Genomic DNA, 17,121 nt, shown 5'->3' on the forward strand with positions numbered 1-17,121 from the left:
TCAGAAGGTGCGAGGCCCTTGCTAAATTCTGTGCACAGACTTTGAGATCTATGCTTTAGACTGTATCTAAACCTGCTCCAACATGGACTGACATTCTGGCCTACTTTCAGCCGATGCGACTTGTCTGTCGCTGAACAGTCGCTTTTTATGTATTCAGCACCTATGTATAATGTTGTAAAAATGCTCTAGAAGCTAAAGTCGCAGAAATGTCACACATATTTGGCCTGCAACTTTCTGTGCGACAAATTCAGACAGGAAAAATCAGTATAAATCCTTAGAAAATTATCCCCCAGTGTCTCCATCTGCTGGCGGTATTGAATAAGCATTGCTGCACTGATGGGGTATGCATTAGACGAAAAAAAAGAAGAAAAAGAAGAATAATACGCCCAGAAAAGAGGCGAAAAGGAGAAAAACGTAAAAAAACGTGAAAAAAAAGTAAGAGGAAGAGAAGGGAAAAAAAGGTGGAAATGGGTTTAAAAGTGATTTCGGCGGAGAATATATATATATATATATATATATATATATATATATATATATATATGCGCACACACACACATAGATATAAACGTATTCTCCGTTGAGATATTGCAGCCGCTGCTGTGTCCAGGCCCAGGAGCCTTAGCACTGTGCTGTGATGTCACTCAATACCACTGACATCACTAGGTGTAAACAACATCTCTCCTTTGCTGTGTATGTGACTATGGAGCTGTTTGGTGATGTCGTCTATTACGGCCTTCATAGAAGCAACAGGAGATTGTTGCATCCATCTTGAACCCTCAGAACTACAGTGCTATGATGTCACTCACTTCCACAGGCCTTGCAGAGTGTAAACAACAACAACCCAGCTTTGTTGTGTATGTAACCAAAGGGATTTGTGATGTCACCTAGAACCTTCACAGCAGCGACAGCTTTATGAGGAGCATCAGCACTGCTCTGCCTGAGCAGAACCATCACCGCCATAGGTTGTCAAATAACCCGGATTTAACCCACACAGGTAAGTCCAATGGGGTGCAGGCATGTCCTCTATGCTTACAGCTTCCCGTGGGTGTTGGTTTGATACCGTTTGGGGACAGCCAAGGAGGCATCTGCAGGCAACAAAGGTAGGTGTGTGCTTGTGTGTGTGTTTCCTATGCAGATCCTAAGCCCAGTGTCACATGCAAGTAGGAGGAGTAAGAAGGGTTCCTGGCAAATCCGGGTTATGGATTGCATTTAAAAAGGCCCCGTGGGAGTGCAATGGGCCCCTGTCTTGCTGCTTAGCAATAATGGTATGGGTTTAGGTTCTGCTGTGTGTACTGGTGGTTGACTGCCCCCCAGCCCAGAGTGTGCATGGAAAATTGTCTGGCAGCCTCCCTGACAGCAAGCAGTGATAGTGCCCATGAAGGGGACCTTGTTGGGCCCGCCCCTTTCACGGTTATCGCTTCTCGGCCTTTTGGCTAAGATCAAGTGTAGTATCTGTTCTTATCAGTTTAATATCTGATACGTCCCCTATCTGGGGACCATATATTAAATGGATTTTTGAGAACGGGGGCCGATTTCGAAGCTTGCTTCCGTCGCCCTATGCATTGACCCGATATGGCAGTATCTTCGGGTACAGTGCACCACCCCCTTACAGGGTTAAAAAGAAAGATTCCTACTTTCATTGCTACCTGCTTGCTGGCTAGCCAGCTAGCCAGCCCTGTGGGCCTTGCTGCTGCTGCAGCCAAAAAACAAAAGGTGGTGCTGCTGCTGCTTCTGCTGCTTCTGCTTCTGCTTGTGTCTGGCCCCTGTTGGAGCGTCCAGGCACAGGACTTCTGCTGCTGCTGACTAAATGGCCTCCTTAATTGGATCATTTGAGTAGCCAGCACACCTGTGCAGGTAGGGCATGACATGATAGGCAGCTGCCTTGATAGCGGGTGGGTGCTGAATGTTCCTAATTGACAAAATAAGATTAATGCTTATGAAGAAATATAAAATCTCATCCCTTCCCCAATATCGCGCCACACCCCTACCCCTTAATTCCCTGGTTGAACGTGATGGACATATGTCTTTTTTCGACCGTACTAACTATGTAACTATGTAACATAACATGGGGGGGGGGGTCTCCTGGCTGTTCACACAGGTGTGTCATTGCTGTACATTGACCATGCATTGCTTCTGTGGTATTGCAAAGGCAAAGACAAATGCTTCCAGCCATCCATTGCACTAATGGATTGGTCATCAGCTGGCTGTCTATGTCCCGCATCAATATAGACCAAAGTACAGAGGGTTAGGCTATGCTATTGTGCACCTACCTGATGCATCAGAAGGTGCGAGGCCCTTGCTAAATTCTGTGCACAGACTTTGAGATCTATGCTTTAGACTGTATCTAAACCTGCTCCAACATGGACTGACATTCTGGCCTACTTTCAGCCGATGCGACTTGTCTGTCGCTGAACAGTCGCTTTTTATGTATTCAGCACCTATGTATAATGTTGTAAAAATGCTCTAGAAGCTAAAGTCGCAGAAATGTCACACATATTTGGCCTGCAACTTTCTGTGCGACAAATTCAGACAGGAAAAATCAGTATAAATCCTTAGAAAATTATCCCCCAGTGTCTCCATCTGCTGGCGGTATTGAATAAGCATTGCTGCACTGATGGGGTATGCATTAGACGAAAAAAAAGAAGAAAAAGAAGAATAATACGCCCAGAAAAGAGGCGAAAAGGAGAAAAACGTAAAAAAACGTGAAAAAAAAGTAAGAGGAAGAGAAGGGAAAAAAAGGTGGAAATGGGTTTAAAAGTGATTTCGGCGGAGAAATATATATATATATATATATATATATATATATATATATATATATATATATATGCGCACACATAGATATAAACGTATTCTCCGTTGAGATATTGCAGCCGCTGCTGTGTCCAGGCCCAGGAGCCTTAGCACTGTGCTGTGATGTCACTCAATACCACTGACATCACTAGGTGTAAACAACATCTCTCCTTTGCTGTGTATGTGACTATGGAGCTGTTTGGTGATGTCGTCTATTACGGCCTTCATAGAAGCAACAGGAGATTGTTGCATCCATCTTGAACCCTCAGAACTACAGTGCTATGATGTCACTCACTTCCACAGGCCTTGCAGAGTGTAAACAACAACAACCCAGCTTTGTTGTGTATGTAACCAAAGGGATTTGTGATGTCACCTAGAACCTTCACAGCAGCGACAGCTTTATGAGGAGCATCAGCACTGCTCTGCCTGAGCAGAACCATCACCGCCATAGGTTGTCAAATAACCCGGATTTAACCCACACAGGTAAGTCCAATGGGGTGCAGGCATGTCCTCTATGCTTACAGCTTCCCGTGGGTGTTGGTTTGATACCGTTTGGGGACAGCCAAGGAGGCATCTGCAGGCAACAAAGGTAGGTGTGTGCTTGTGTGTGTGTTTCCTATGCAGATCCTAAGCCCAGTGTCACATGCAAGTAGGAGGAGTAAGAAGGGTTCCTGGCAAATCCGGGTTATGGATTGCATTTAAAAAGGCCCCGTGGGAGTGCAATGGGCCCCTGTCTTGCTGCTTAGCAATAATGGTATGGGTTTAGGTTCTGCTGTGTGTACTGGTGGTTGACTGCCCCCCAGCCCAGAGTGTGCATGGAAAATTGTCTGGCAGCCTCCCTGACAGCAAGCAGTGATAGTGCCCATGAAGGGGACCTTGTTGGGCCCGCCCCTTTCACGGTTATCGCTTCTCGGCCTTTTGGCTAAGATCAAGTGTAGTATCTGTTCTTATCAGTTTAATATCTGATACGTCCCCTATCTGGGGACCATATATTAAATGGATTTTTGAGAACGGGGGCCGATTTCGAAGCTTGCTTCCGTCGCCCTATGCATTGACCCGATATGGCAGTATCTTCGGGTACAGTGCACCACCCCCTTACAGGGTTAAAAAGAAAGATTCCTACTTTCATTGCTACCTGCTTGCTGGCTAGCCAGCTAGCCAGCCCTGTGGGCCTTGCTGCTGCTGCAGCCAAAAAACAAAAGGTGGTGCTGCTGCTGCTTCTGCTGCTTCTGCTTCTGCTTGTGTCTGGCCCCTGTTGGAGCGTCCAGGCACAGGACTTCTGCTGCTGCTGACTAAATGGCCTCCTTAATTGGATCATTTGAGTAGCCAGCACACCTGTGCAGGTAGGGCATGACATGATAGGCAGCTGCCTTGATAGCGGGTGGGTGCTGAATGTTCCTAATTGACAAAATAAGATTAATGCTTATGAAGAAATATAAAATCTCATCCCTTCCCCAATATCGCGCCACACCCCTACCCCTTAATTCCCTGGTTGAACGTGATGGACATATGTCTTTTTTCGACCGTACTAACTATGTAACTATGTAACATAACATGGGGGGGGGGGTCTCCTGGCTGTTCACACAGGTGTGTCATTGCTGTACATTGACCATGCATTGCTTCTGTGGTATTGCAAAGGCAAAGACAAATGCTTCCAGCCATCCATTGCACTAATGGATTGGTCATCAGCTGGCTGTCTATGTCCCGCATCAATATAGACCAAAGTACAGAGGGTTAGGCTATGCTATTGTGCACCTACCTGATGCATCAGAAGGTGCGAGGCCCTTGCTAAATTCTGTGCACAGACTTTGAGATCTATGCTTTAGACTGTATCTAAACCTGCTCCAACATGGACTGACATTCTGGCCTACTTTCAGCCGATGCGACTTGTCTGTCGCTGAACAGTCGCTTTTTATGTATTCAGCACCTATGTATAATGTTGTAAAAATGCTCTAGAAGCTAAAGTCGCAGAAATGTCACACATATTTGGCCTGCAACTTTCTGTGCGACAAATTCAGACAGGAAAAATCAGTATAAATCCTTAGAAAATTATCCCCCAGTGTCTCCATCTGCTGGCGGTATTGAATAAGCATTGCTGCACTGATGGGGTATGCATTAGACGAAAAAAAAGAAGAAAAAGAAGAATAATACGCCCAGAAAAGAGGCGAAAAGGAGAAAAACGTAAAAAAACGTGAAAAAAAAGTAAGAGGAAGAGAAGGGAAAAAAAGGTGGAAATGGGTTTAAAAGTGATTTCGGCGGAGAATATATATATATATATATATATATATATATATATATATATGCGCACACATAGATATAAACGTATTCTCCGTTGAGATATTGCAGCCGCTGCTGTGTCCAGGCCCAGGAGCCTTAGCACTGTGCTGTGATGTCACTCAATACCACTGACATCACTAGGTGTAAACAACATCTCTCCTTTGCTGTGTATGTGACTATGGAGCTGTTTGGTGATGTCGTCTATTACGGCCTTCATAGAAGCAACAGGAGATTGTTGCATCCATCTTGAACCCTCAGAACTACAGTGCTATGATGTCACTCACTTCCACAGGCCTTGCAGAGTGTAAACAACAACAACCCAGCTTTGTTGTGTATGTAACCAAAGGGATTTGTGATGTCACCTAGAACCTTCACAGCAGCGACAGCTTTATGAGGAGCATCAGCACTGCTCTGCCTGAGCAGAACCATCACCGCCATAGGTTGTCAAATAACCCGGATTTAACCCACACAGGTAAGTCCAATGGGGTGCAGGCATGTCCTCTATGCTTACAGCTTCCCGTGGGTGTTGGTTTGATACCGTTTGGGGACAGCCAAGGAGGCATCTGCAGGCAACAAAGGTAGGTGTGTGCTTGTGTGTGTGTTTCCTATGCAGATCCTAAGCCCAGTGTCACATGCAAGTAGGAGGAGTAAGAAGGGTTCCTGGCAAATCCGGGTTATGGATTGCATTTAAAAAGGCCCCGTGGGAGTGCAATGGGCCCCTGTCTTGCTGCTTAGCAATAATGGTATGGGTTTAGGTTCTGCTGTGTGTACTGGTGGTTGACTGCCCCCCAGCCCAGAGTGTGCATGGAAAATTGTCTGGCAGCCTCCCTGACAGCAAGCAGTGATAGTGCCCATGAAGGGGACCTTGTTGGGCCCGCCCCTTTCACGGTTATCGCTTCTCGGCCTTTTGGCTAAGATCAAGTGTAGTATCTGTTCTTATCAGTTTAATATCTGATACGTCCCCTATCTGGGAACCATATATTAAATGGATTTTTGAGAACGGGGGCCGATTTCGAAGCTTGCTTCCGTCGCCCTATGCATTGACCCGATATGGCAGTATCTTCGGGTACAGTGCACCACCCCCTTACAGGGTTAAAAAGAAAGATTCCTACTTTCATTGCTACCTGCTTGCTGGCTAGCCAGCTAGCCAGCCCTGTGGGCCTTGCTGCTGCTGCAGCCAAAAAACAAAAGGTGGTGCTGCTGCTGCTTCTGCTGCTTCTGCTTCTGCTTGTGTCTGGCCCCTGTTGGAGCGTCCAGGCACAGGACTTCTGCTGCTGCTGACTAAATGGCCTCCTTAATTGGATCATTTGAGTAGCCAGCACACCTGTGCAGGTAGGGCATGACATGATAGGCAGCTGCCTTGATAGCGGGTGGGTGCTGAATGTTCCTAATTGACAAAATAAGATTAATGCTTATGAAGAAATATAAAATCTCATCCCTTCCCCAATATCGCGCCACACCCCTACCCCTTAATTCCCTGGTTGAACGTGATGGACATATGTCTTTTTTCGACCGTACTAACTATGTAACTATGTAACATAACATGGGGGGGGGGGGGGGTCTCCTGGCTGTTCACACAGGTGTGTCATTGCTGTACATTGACCATGCATTGCTTCTGTGGTATTGCAAAGGCAAAGACAAATGCTTCCAGCCATCCATTGCACTAATGGATTGGTCATCAGCTGGCTGTCTATGTCCCGCATCAATATAGACCAAAGTACAGAGGGTTAGGCTATGCTATTGTGCACCTACCTGATGCATCAGAAGGTGCGAGGCCCTTGCTAAATTCTGTGCACAGACTTTGAGATCTATGCTTTAGACTGTATCTAAACCTGCTCCAACATGGACTGACATTCTGGCCTACTTTCAGCCGATGCGACTTGTCTGTCGCTGAACAGTCGCTTTTTATGTATTCAGCACCTATGTATAATGTTGTAAAAATGCTCTAGAAGCTAAAGTCGCAGAAATGTCACACATATTTGGCCTGCAACTTTCTGTGCGACAAATTCAGACAGGAAAAATCAGTATAAATCCTTAGAAAATTATCCCCCAGTGTCTCCATCTGCTGGCGGTATTGAATAAGCATTGCTGCACTGATGGGGTATGCATTAGACGAAAAAAAAGAAGAAAAAGAAGAATAATACGCCCAGAAAAGAGGCGAAAAGGAGAAAAACGTAAAAAAACGTGAAAAAAAGTAAGAGGAAGAGAAGGGAAAAAAAGGTGGAAATGGGTTTAAAAGTGATTTCGGCGGAGAAATATATATATATATATATATATATATATATATATATATATATGCGCACACACACACATAGATATAAACGTATTCTCCGTTGAGATATTGCAGCCGCTGCTGTGTCCAGGCCCAGTAGCCTTAGCACTGTGCTGTGATGTCACTCAATACCACTGACATCACTAGGTGTAAACAACATCTCTCCTTTGCTGTGTATGTGACTATGGAGCTGTTTGGTGATGTCGTCTATTACGGCCTTCATAGAAGCAACAGGAGATTGTTGCATCCATCTTGAACCCTCAGAACTACAGTGCTATGATGTCACTCACTTCCACAGGCCTTGCAGAGTGTAAACAACAACAACCCAGCTTTGTTGTGTATGTAACCAAAGGGATTTGTGATGTCACCTAGAACCTTCACAGCAGCGACAGCTTTATGAGGAGCATCAGCACTGCTCTGCCTGAGCAGAACCATCACCGCCATAGGTTGTCAAATAACCCGGATTTAACCCACACAGGTAAGTCCAATGGGGTGCAGGCATGTCCTCTATGCTTACAGCTTCCCGTGGGTGTTGGTTTGATACCGTTTGGGGACAGCCAAGGAGGCATCTGCAGGCAACAAAGGTAGGTGTGTGCTTGTGTGTGTGTTTCCTATGCAGATCCTAAGCCCAGTGTCACATGCAAGTAGGAGGAGTAAGAAGGGTTCCTGGCAAATCCGGGTTATGGATTGCATTTAAAAAGGCCCCGTGGGAGTGCAATGGGCCCCTGTCTTGCTGCTTAGCAATAATGGTATGGGTTTAGGTTCTGCTGTGTGTACTGGTGGTTGACTGCCCCCCAGCCCAGAGTGTGCATGGAAAATTGTCTGGCAGCCTCCCTGACAGCAAGCAGTGATAGTGCCCATGAAGGGGACCTTGTTGGGCCCGCCCCTTTCACGGTTATCGCTTCTCGGCCTTTTGGCTAAGATCAAGTGTAGTATCTGTTCTTATCAGTTTAATATCTGATACGTCCCCTATCTGGGAACCATATATTAAATGGATTTTTGAGAACGGGGGCCGATTTCGAAGCTTGCTTCCGTCGCCCTATGCATTGACCCGATATGGCAGTATCTTCGGGTACAGTGCACCACCCCCTTACAGGGTTAAAAAGAAAGATTCCTACTTTCATTGCTACCTGCTTGCTGGCTAGCCAGCTAGCCAGCCCTGTGGGCCTTGCTGCTGCTGCAGCCAAAAAACAAAAGGTGGTGCTGCTGCTGCTTCTGCTGCTTCTGCTTCTGCTTGTGTCTGGCCCCTGTTGGAGCGTCCAGGCACAGGACTTCTGCTGCTGCTGACTAAATGGCCTCCTTAATTGGATCATTTGAGTAGCCAGCACACCTGTGCAGGTAGGGCATGACATGATAGGCAGCTGCCTTGATAGCGGGTGGGTGCTGAATGTTCCTAATTGACAAAATAAGATTAATGCTTATGAAGAAATATAAAATCTCATCCCTTCCCCAATATCGCGCCACACCCCTACCCCTTAATTCCCTGGTTGAACGTGATGGACATATGTCTTTTTTCGACCGTACTAACTATGTAACTATGTAACATAACATGGGGGGGGGGGGGGGGTCTCCTGGCTGTTCACACAGGTGTGTCATTGCTGTACATTGACCATGCATTGCTTCTGTGGTATTGCAAAGGCAAAGACAAATGCTTCCAGCCATCCATTGCACTAATGGATTGGTCATCAGCTGGCTGTCTATGTCCCGCATCAATATAGACCAAAGTACAGAGGGTTAGGCTATGCTATTGTGCACCTACCTGATGCATCAGAAGGTGCGAGGCCCTTGCTAAATTCTGTGCACAGACTTTGAGATCTATGCTTTAGACTGTATCTAAACCTGCTCCAACATGGACTGACATTCTGGCCTACTTTCAGCCGATGCGACTTGTCTGTCGCTGAACAGTCGCTTTTTATGTATTCAGCACCTATGTATAATGTTGTAAAAATGCTCTAGAAGCTAAAGTCGCAGAAATGTCACACATATTTGGCCTGCAACTTTCTGTGCGACAAATTCAGACAGGAAAAATCAGTATAAATCCTTAGAAAATTATCCCCCAGTGTCTCCATCTGCTGGCGGTATTGAATAAGCATTGCTGCACTGATGGGGTATGCATTAGACGAAAAAAAAGAAGAAAAAGAAGAATAATACGCCCAGAAAAGAGGCGAAAAGGAGAAAAACGTAAAAAAACGTGAAAAAAAAGTAAGAGGAAGAGAAGGGAAAAAAAGGTGGAAATGGGTTTAAAAGTGATTTCGGCGGAGAAATATATATATATATATATATATATATATATATATATATATATATATATATATGCGCACACACACACATAGATATAAACGTATTCTCCGTTGAGATATTGCAGCCGCTGCTGTGTCCAGGCCCAGGAGCCTTAGCACTGTGCTGTGATGTCACTCAATACCACTGACATCACTAGGTGTAAACAACATCTCTCCTTTGCTGTGTATGTGACTATGGAGCTGTTTGGTGATGTCGTCTATTACGGCCTTCATAGAAGCAACAGGAGATTGTTGCATCCATCTTGAACCCTCAGAACTACAGTGCTATGATGTCACTCACTTCCACAGGCCTTGCAGAGTGTAAACAACAACAACCCAGCTTTGTTGTGTATGTAACCAAAGGGATTTGTGATGTCACCTAGAACCTTCACAGCAGCGACAGCTTTATGAGGAGCATCAGCACTGCTCTGCCTGAGCAGAACCATCACCGCCATAGGTTGTCAAATAACCCGGATTTAACCCACACAGGTAAGTCCAATGGGGTGCAGGCATGTCCTCTATGCTTACAGCTTCCCGTGGGTGTTGGTTTGATACCGTTTGGGGACAGCCAAGGAGGCATCTGCAGGCAACAAAGGTAGGTGTGTGCTTGTGTGTGTGTTTCCTATGCAGATCCTAAGCCCAGTGTCACATGCAAGTAGGAGGAGTAAGAAGGGTTCCTGGCAAATCCGGGTTATGGATTGCATTTAAAAAGGCCCCGTGGGAGTGCAATGGGCCCCTGTCTTGCTGCTTAGCAATAATGGTATGGGTTTAGGTTCTGCTGTGTGTACTGGTGGTTGACTGCCCCCCAGCCCAGAGTGTGCATGGAAAATTGTCTGGCAGCCTCCCTGACAGCAAGCAGTGATAGTGCCCATAAAGGGGACCTTGTTGGGCCCGCCCCTTTCACGGTTATCGCTTCTCGGCCTTTTGGCTAAGATCAAGTGTAGTATCTGTTCTTATCAGTTTAATATCTGATACGTCCCCTATCTGGGGACCATATATTAAATGGATTTTTGAGAACGGGGGCCGATTTCGAAGCTTGCTTCCGTCGCCCTATGCATTGACCCGATATGGCAGTATCTTCGGGTACAGTGCACCACCCCCTTACAGGGTTAAAAAGAAAGATTCCTACTTTCATTGCTACCTGCTTGCTGGCTAGCCAGCTAGCCAGCCCTGTGGGCCTTGCTGCTGCTGCAGCCAAAAAACAAAAGGTGGTGCTGCTGCTGCTTCTGCTGCTTCTGCTTCTGCTTGTGTCTGGCCCCTGTTGGAGCGTCCAGGCACAGGACTTCTGCTGCTGCTGACTAAATGGCCTCCTTAATTGGATCATTTGAGTAGCCAGCACACCTGTGCAGGTAGGGCATGACATGATAGGCAGCTGCCTTGATAGCGGGTGGGTGCTGAATGTTCCTAATTGACAAAATAAGATTAATGCTTATGAAGAAATATAAAATCTCATCCCTTCCCCAATATCGCGCCACACCCCTACCCCTTAATTCCCTGGTTGAACGTGATGGACATATGTCTTTTTTCGACCGTACTAACTATGTAACTATGTAACATAACATGGGGGGGGGGGGGGGGGGGGTCTCCTGGCTGTTCACACAGGTGTGTCATTGCTGTACATTGACCATGCATTGCTTCTGTGGTATTGCAAAGGCAAAGACAAATGCTTCCAGCCATCCATTGCACTAATGGATTGGTCATCAGCTGGCTGTCTATGTCCCGCATCAATATAGACCAAAGTACAGAGGGTTAGGCTATGCTATTGTGCACCTACCTGATGCATCAGAAGGTGCGAGGCCCTTGCTAAATTCTGTGCACAGACTTTGAGATCTATGCTTTAGACTGTATCTAAACCTGCTCCAACATGGACTGACATTCTGGCCTACTTTCAGCCGATGCGACTTGTCTGTCGCTGAACAGTCGCTTTTTATGTATTCAGCACCTATGTATAATGTTGTAAAAATGCTCTAGAAGCTAAAGTCGCAGAAATGTCACACATATTTGGCCTGCAACTTTCTGTGCGACAAATTCAGACAGGAAAAATCAGTATAAATCCTTAGAAAATTATCCCCCAGTGTCTCCATCTGCTGGCGGTATTGAATAAGCATTGCTGCACTGATGGGGTATGCATTAGACGAAAAAAAAGAAGAAAAAGAAGAATAATACGCCCAGAAAAGAGGCGAAAAGGAGAAAAACGTAAAAAAACGTGAAAAAAAAGTAAGAGGAAGAGAAGGGAAAAAAAGGTGGAAATGGGTTTAAAAGTGATTTCGGCGGAGAAATATATATATATATATATATATATATATATATATATATATATATGCGCACACACACACATAGATATAAACGTATTCTCCGTTGAGATATTGCAGCCGCTGCTGTGTCCAGGCCCAGGAGCCTTAGCACTGTGCTGTGATGTCACTCAATACCACTGACATCACTAGGTGTAAACAACATCTCTCCTTTGCTGTGTATGTGACTATGGAGCTGTTTGGTGATGTCGTCTATTACGGCCTTCATAGAAGCAACAGGAGATTGTTGCATCCATCTTGAACCCTCAGAACTACAGTGCTATGATGTCACTCACTTCCACAGGCCTTGCAGAGTGTAAACAACAACAACCCAGCTTTGTTGTGTATGTAACCAAAGGGATTTGTGATGTCACCTAGAACCTTCACAGCAGCGACAGCTTTATGAGGAGCATCAGCACTGCTCTGCCTGAGCAGAACCATCACCGCCATAGGTTGTCAAATAACCCGGATTTAACCCACACAGGTAAGTCCAATGGGGTGCAGGCATGTCCTCTATGCTTACAGCTTCCCGTGGGTGTTGGTTTGATACCGTTTGGGGACAGCCAAGGAGGCATCTGCAGGCAACAAAGGTAGGTGTGTGCTTGTGTGTGTGTTTCCTATGCAGATCCTAAGCCCAGTGTCACATGCAAGTAGGAGGAGTAAGAAGGGTTCCTGGCAAATCCGGGTTATGGATTGCATTTAAAAAGGCCCCGTGGGAGTGCAATGGGCCCCTGTCTTGCTGCTTAGCAATAATGGTATGGGTTTAGGTTCTGCTGTGTGTACTGGTGGTTGACTGCCCCCCAGCCCAGAGTGTGCATGGAAAATTGTCTGGCAGCCTCCCTGACAGCAAGCAGTGATAGTGCCCATGAAGGGGACCTTGTTGGGCCCGCCCCTTTCACGGTTATCGCTTCTCGGCCTTTTGGCTAAGATCAAGTGTAGTATCTGCTCACTTGGTCTGGTCAGAGGGTGTCTGGGGTACCCGGCTCCTTGGCCTGGGGGGATCGTCCTTCTTAACGGAGGGACTTCACCCCCCTGCTGCTATTAGGGAGCCGGCTTAGTCCCCAGACAACGGGAGGCGATCACCCTTCACTGCCCACTCTTTGGTGGGGGAGTGTTTTTCTGTCCCTGCCTGGACACGCCTATTGAAGATGGAAGAGATCATGGACACCTCTCAATCTGTTGGAGAGGAGGTTCCTTTTTTTGGGAAGATCAAGAATGGGGTCCGGATCCTGCTGAAAGACCTTGAGAAGAAAAGAAGAGGACTTTCCTTTGTAATGGAGGAAATTCTTTTTGGAGTTTTGGAAATTGCAAAGACACAAATCCTTTCCATGTTGGAATTTCCAAAGAAAGGGTGCTTTGATGTTATTTTGGTTTCCGAAGAGGATTATGATTTATTTTGGAAGAAATTTGAGACAATCAAGTCTGATCCAGTGTGGGAGGGCGTGGAAGTCATTCCCCACTTTCCCAGGAGAGAAAGAATTTTAACGGTGAGGATGTATAGTCCTTACGTCCCTGAGGAGGATATTATAATTCTTTTGACCCAATTTTGTGAGGAAATTGCGCCACTTGGGAAAATTTATAATCAGTATGGAGTCTGGACAACAAAGTGGAGATTTAAAGTAAAGTTCAAGGAAGACGCAGATGGAAGAGTTCTTTATCCCCCTGCCCGTTTTAAAATAGGGGTTATCAATGGAGATATGTTTTTTGCAGGTATGCAGAATTTCTGTAGAAAATGCAAGAAATATGGCCATTTAAAGGAAGAGTGCACCTCAATGTGGTGCCAAAAATGCCAAAAAGAAGGTCATGAAATCGAATCCTGTAGCCAAAAAAGTAAATGTAATTTATGTAACAAAATTGGTCACATGTATGTGAACTGTCCAAAGAGGAAGAAGAAAAGAGAAGAAGAAGTTTCTGAACAAGAGCCAGAAATTAAAAGATCTGTGGTAACCCAAGAGCCAAAAATTGTTGGAAAAGAGATGATAGTAGAAGAAAAGAACATTGGAGAGCATAAGAGTAAAAAGAAAAATGAAGAGCCGGTGAGAGATTTAAGAGGATATTCAGGGTCTTTCCAAACTATTTTGGAGAGAGCTCCAGATGAGGAAAGAGAATTGTTCTTACAGGACCTGGATAATCTATTATCCACCTTTAAAGCCCAGTTGCCTGCAGTAAGAAACAAAGTTTATGATTCTTTTCGCCCTGACGTGGATCGATTTATGGTAACTTATAAAATACCGGCCTGGTTGGCCATCCCAGTAAAAAGGGAAATGGAAAAAGGAAGCTTAACCTATGGTTTAATTGATTACTTGGCAGTTTACGCCCGGAGAAAGGGAATGAATTTGTTATAATTTTGGAATGTTTATTATTTTTATTGTTGTTATAATATTTTATTTCAATTTGTCTTTTTTTAGGAATAAATAAAAGTGTTACCTGATGATGAACAAAACAATCGAGTCCATATAAGATCTTGGAGCTCTGATTGAGTTCTGAGGGCTAACTTAAAAAAAAAATCTGTTCTTATCAGTTTAATATCTGATACGTCCCCTATCTGGGGACCATATATTAAATGGATTTTTGAGAACGGGGGCCGATTTCGAAGCTTGCTTCCGTCGCCCTATGCATTGACCCGATATGGCAGTATCTTCGGGTACAGTGCACCACCCCCTTACAGGGTTAAAAAGAAAGATTCCTACTTTCATTGCTACCTGCTTGCTGGCTAGCCAGCTAGCCAGCCCTGTGGGCCTTGCTGCTGCTGCAGCCAAAAAACAAAAGGTGGTGCTGCTGCTGCTTCTGCTGCTTCTGCTTCTGCTTGTGTCTGGCCCCTGTTGGAGCGTCCAGGCACAGGACTTCTGCTGCTGCTGACTAAATGGCCTCCTTAATTGGATCATTTGAGTAGCCAGCACACCTGTGCAGGTAGGGCATGACATGATAGGCAGCTGCCTTGATAGCGGGTGGGTGCTGAATGTTCTTAATTGACAAAATAAGATTAATGCTTATGAAGAAATATAAAATCTCATCCCTTCCCCAATATCGCGCCACACCCCTACCCCTTAATTCCCTGGTTGAACGTGATGGACATATGTCTTTTTTCGACCGTACTAACTATGTAACTATGTAACATAACATGGGGGGGGGGGGGGGGTCTCCTGGCTGTTCACACAGGTGTGTCATTGCTGTACATTGACCATGCATTGCTTCTGTGGTATTGCAAAGGCAAAGACAAATGCTTCCAGCCATCCATTGCACTAATGGATTGGTCATCAGCTGGCTGTCTATGTCCCGCATCAATATAGACCAAAGTACAGAGGGTTAGGCTATGCTATTGTGCACCTACCTGATGCATCAGAAGGTGCGAGGCCCTTGCTAAATTCTGTGCACAGACTTTGAGATCTATGCTTTAGACTGTATCTAAACCTGCTCCAACATGGACTGACATTCTGGCCTACTTTCAGCCGATGCGACTTGTCTGTCGCTGAACAGTCGCTTTTTATGTATTCAGCACCTATGTATAATGTTGTAAAAATGCTCTAGAAGCTAAAGTCGCAGAAATGTCACACATATTTGGCCTGCAACTTTCTGTGCGACAAATTCAGACAGGAAAAATCAGTATAAATCCTTAGAAAATTATCCCCCAGTGTCTCCATCTGCTGGCGGTATTGAATAAGCATTGCTGCACTGATGGGGTATGCATTAGACGAAAAAAAAGAAGAAAAAGAAGAATAATACGCCCAGAAAAGAGGCGAAAAGGAGAAAAACGTAAAAAAACTTGAAAAAAAAGTAAGAGGAAGAGAAGGGAAAAAAAGGTGGAAATGGGTTTAAAAGTGATTTCGGCGGAGAATATATATATATATATATATATATATATATATATATATATATATATGCGCACACACACACATAGATATAAACGTATTCTCCGTTGAGATATTGCAGCCGCTGCTGTGTCCAGGCCCAGGAGCCTTAGCACTGTGCTGTGATGTCACTCAATACCACTGACATCACTAGGTGTAAACAACATCTCTCCTTTGCTGTGTATGTGACTATGGAGCTGTTTGGTGATGTCGTCTATTACGGCCTTCATAGAAGCAACAGGAGATTGTTGCATCCATCTTGAACCCTCAGAACTACAGTGCTATGATGTCACTCACTTCCACAGGCCTTGCAGAGTGTAAACAACAACAACCCAGCTTTGTTGTGTATGTAACCAAAGGGATTTGTGATGTCACCTAGAACCTTCACAGCAGCGACAGCTTTATGAGGAGCATCAGCACTGCTCTGCCTGAGCAGAACCATCACCGCCATAGGTTGTCAAATAACCCGGATTTAACCCACACAGGTAAGTCCAATGGGGTGCAGGCATGTCCTCTATGCTTACAGCTTCCCGTGGGTGTTGGTTTGATACCGTTTGGGGACAGCCAAGGAGGCATCTGCAGGCAACAAAGGTAGGTGTGTGCTTGTGTGTGTGTTTCCTATGCAGATCCTAAGCCCAGTGTCACATGCAAGTAGGAGGAGTAAGAAGGGTTCCTGGCAAATCCGGGTTATGGATTGCATTTAAAAAGGCCCCGTGGGAGTGCAATGGGCCCCTGTCTTGCTGCTTAGCAATAATGGTATGGGTTTAGGTTCTGCTGTGTGTACTGGTGGTTGACTGCCCCCCAGCCCAGAGTGTGCATGGAAAATTGTCTGGCAGCCTCCCTGACAGCAAGCAGTGATAGTGCCCATGAAGGGGACCTTGTTGGGCCCGCCCCTTTCACGGTTATCGCTTCTCGGCCTTTTGGCTAAGATCAAGTGTAGTATCTGTTCTTATCAGTTTAATATCTGATACGTCCCCTATCTGGGGACCATATATTAAATGGATTTTTGAGAACGGGGGCCGATTTCGAAGCTTGCTTCCGTCGCCCTATGCATTGACCCGATATGGCAGTATCTTCGGGTACAGTGCACCACCCCCTTACAGGGTTAAAAAGAAAGATTCCTACTTTCATTGCTACCTGCTTGCTGGCTAGCCAGCTAGCCAGCCCTGTGGGCCTTGCTGCTGCTGCAGCCAAAAAACAAAAGGTGGTGCTGCTGCTGCTTCTGCTGCTTCTGCTTCTGCTTGTGTCTGGCCCCTGTTGGAGCGTCCAGGCACAGGACTTCTGCTGCTGCTGACTAAATGGCCTCCTTAATTGGATCATTTGAGTAGCCAGCACACCTGTGCAGGTAGGGCATGACATGATAG

At 45.6% G+C, this 17,121-nt stretch overlaps 7 non-coding genes and 1 pseudogene across 7 annotated transcripts; all 8 read left to right on the top strand.

Moving 5' to 3' along the window:
• The first annotated feature begins 1,413 nt into the window (after nucleotides 1–1,413).
• On the top strand, nucleotides 1,414–1,604 carry LOC130351781 (U2 spliceosomal RNA). Its single transcript, XR_008888332.1, has one exon. It is a non-coding gene; the product is annotated as a U2 spliceosomal RNA (small nuclear RNA).
• Nucleotides 1,605–3,692: 2,088 nt separating this feature from the next.
• LOC130351793 (U2 spliceosomal RNA) lies at nucleotides 3,693–3,883 on the top strand. Its single transcript, XR_008888343.1, has one exon. It is a non-coding gene; the product is annotated as a U2 spliceosomal RNA (small nuclear RNA).
• A 2,075-nt stretch (nucleotides 3,884–5,958) lies between these two features.
• Nucleotides 5,959–6,149, top strand: LOC130351804 (U2 spliceosomal RNA). Its single transcript, XR_008888353.1, has one exon. It is a non-coding gene; the product is annotated as a U2 spliceosomal RNA (small nuclear RNA).
• Nucleotides 6,150–8,236: 2,087 nt separating this feature from the next.
• On the top strand, nucleotides 8,237–8,427 carry LOC130351806 (U2 spliceosomal RNA). The gene has a single exon (XR_008888355.1). It is a non-coding gene; the product is annotated as a U2 spliceosomal RNA (small nuclear RNA).
• Nucleotides 8,428–10,526: 2,099 nt separating this feature from the next.
• Nucleotides 10,527–10,717, top strand: LOC130351805 (U2 spliceosomal RNA). The gene has a single exon (XR_008888354.1). It is a non-coding gene; the product is annotated as a U2 spliceosomal RNA (small nuclear RNA).
• Nucleotides 10,718–12,812: 2,095 nt separating this feature from the next.
• LOC130351826 (U2 spliceosomal RNA) lies at nucleotides 12,813–12,949 on the top strand (annotated as a pseudogene).
• A 1,435-nt stretch (nucleotides 12,950–14,384) lies between these two features.
• Nucleotides 14,385–14,569, top strand: LOC130351818 (U2 spliceosomal RNA). The gene has a single exon (XR_008888364.1). It is a non-coding gene; the product is annotated as a U2 spliceosomal RNA (small nuclear RNA).
• Nucleotides 14,570–16,661: 2,092 nt separating this feature from the next.
• Nucleotides 16,662–16,852, top strand: LOC130351817 (U2 spliceosomal RNA). The gene has a single exon (XR_008888363.1). It is a non-coding gene; the product is annotated as a U2 spliceosomal RNA (small nuclear RNA).
• The last annotated feature ends 269 nt before the right edge of the window (nucleotides 16,853–17,121 follow it).

The sequence above is a fragment of the Hyla sarda genome, unplaced genomic scaffold (assembly GCF_029499605.1).
Source record: "Hyla sarda isolate aHylSar1 unplaced genomic scaffold, aHylSar1.hap1 scaffold_998, whole genome shotgun sequence".
In the NCBI taxonomy this organism is placed as follows: Eukaryota; Metazoa; Chordata; class Amphibia; order Anura; family Hylidae; genus Hyla; species Hyla sarda.